This window comes from Otolemur garnettii, unplaced genomic scaffold (genome assembly GCF_000181295.1).
Source record: "Otolemur garnettii isolate 467f Iridium unplaced genomic scaffold, OtoGar3 scaffold00010, whole genome shotgun sequence".
NCBI lineage: Eukaryota > Metazoa > Chordata > Mammalia > Primates > Galagidae > Otolemur > Otolemur garnettii.
The window spans coordinates 4,999,832-5,001,712 of record NW_003852405.1 but is presented as its reverse complement, the minus strand read 5'-3'; positions in this window follow the sequence as shown (position 1 = coordinate 5,001,712).

Here is a 1,881-nt window from a genome sequence, read left to right as displayed (position 1 = left end):
GATTCTGAATCATCACTAACATTCTGAGAAGGAAAGCTTCTAGCTGAGTCTATGGGAGCTTGAAGTGCTAACTTTAAGATTAAAAGAAATTATTAAAATTCTACATAACTAGAATAATTTTGAAAATACAGCATAACAAAATACCTCATTTTTTTCCCAGAAGAATATCACTGGCTAATGAAAACAAAGCACTTAATATTAAGTCACATTTTCATTTTTCACATACAAAATGTATAACATTTCCAACTGTATTCTAGACCAAATACCCAGCTCTTAACCAACCACAGGTGAGGTGGTATGACAGTCAAACTAGATTAATTTAAAGAAGAGGAGGTCAACTGTGTTAAATTCTGATGATGATTAACCATAATGGGCCCCGAGATGGGCACTGGGAATTAACACTTGTAATTGACTACAGAGAAGTCACTGTTGACCTTGACTGGGGCAGGTTAGATTGAAGGCAAGGATGAAAGCTTTATCAAAGAAAATTCAAGAGAGTAGGAAGAAATGGAATTGGATTCCAATCCACAGACAACTTCTGGGGAGTACTTGCTCAGCAAACCTGCTGTAAGAAAAGAAACTAATAGCAGGAAAGAGTGTAAAGTGGAGAAATAGTTTTAAAGACAGGATGGAGAGCATGGTTCCTTATAGGAAATTGTTCATCAGGGAGGCATAAAAAGAGAGGAGTAATAGGACAGAAGAATGAGAGTGAGCAAAATTATATATCAAGTGGTGGGGCTGTGGGACAACTGGGTGGGATTGAGTTAATGGAGTTGCATTTAACAAAGGTTGGGCTTTTACCAATGGAAGTAATTGGCTGAAAGATGTAAAGAGTTCAGGGTACGTCCTTCAAAAATGGAAGAGAGGACATAGGGGAGTATGGCCATGAAAAACTGGTAGAATCCCTGAATCAATGAACAGTATAAAAATTTATCATTGTTTAAAATGCTTTTATATAATTCAAGATTTAGGTAATGGTGGAGGTAAATCTTTATCACTTAGAGAGCATATTATTTACATGGAAATGAAAATATGCAGATATCTAAAATTTCGTGTGGAAAAAAAACAATAAAATTGTGAAACGAGGTCCATTTTAAATTAAAATCAGGGAAATGTATCTGAAAGAAAATCAACTTAGTAGGAAAAGTGACCAAAATCATCCTCTTCTTTAAAAGCATTAAATTAGTAAATGACCATGAATGTATTTATTTCCATAATTTAAATATATATATATAATATATATATATATATTCATTGGAGACAAAAAGACAATTAAAACATTGTTACTTGATATCAAATAAATAATGAATCTCACACTTAGAGTGCAAGGTGCTAAGACCATGGACTATACTAGGTGCTATGAGAGCACAAAGAAGAAACATCGACACTAGCAGATTATTGTGTTTAATGAAAGAGTCCTGCAGAAAGTGAAGAGTGGGCTAAGAGAGCAGCTGAGAATGGATGAGAGTGTTCCAGGCGGTGAACAGCAGGGTGAAATCACAAAGGTGTGAGAGCCAGCGCACGATGTATGCAGGACGCAGTCCCAGGGGGAAGGGAAGGAAAGACATTCACGGATCATCAGCAGGTCCAGAAGCCGCCACCAGGCTGAGGGGCCTCACGCACTGTTAATACAGCTCAGTCTGTATCTTGCAGTTGTAGGTGGTTATTAATACTATTTTTAATCACCTGTACCATGGGCCAAGGAGCGCCAGAAAGACAGAAAAGTATTTCTTCTGAAAGAAGTGTAATCACCTTCATGTATAGATCAAAAAATTAAAGAAAAAAACCCTAACAAATGTCACAACATATATATTTTTTTCTACTACAATAAATAGATCACCACTTTTCCTGAAAGTTGAGACGACATGCTTGTTTCTTTTT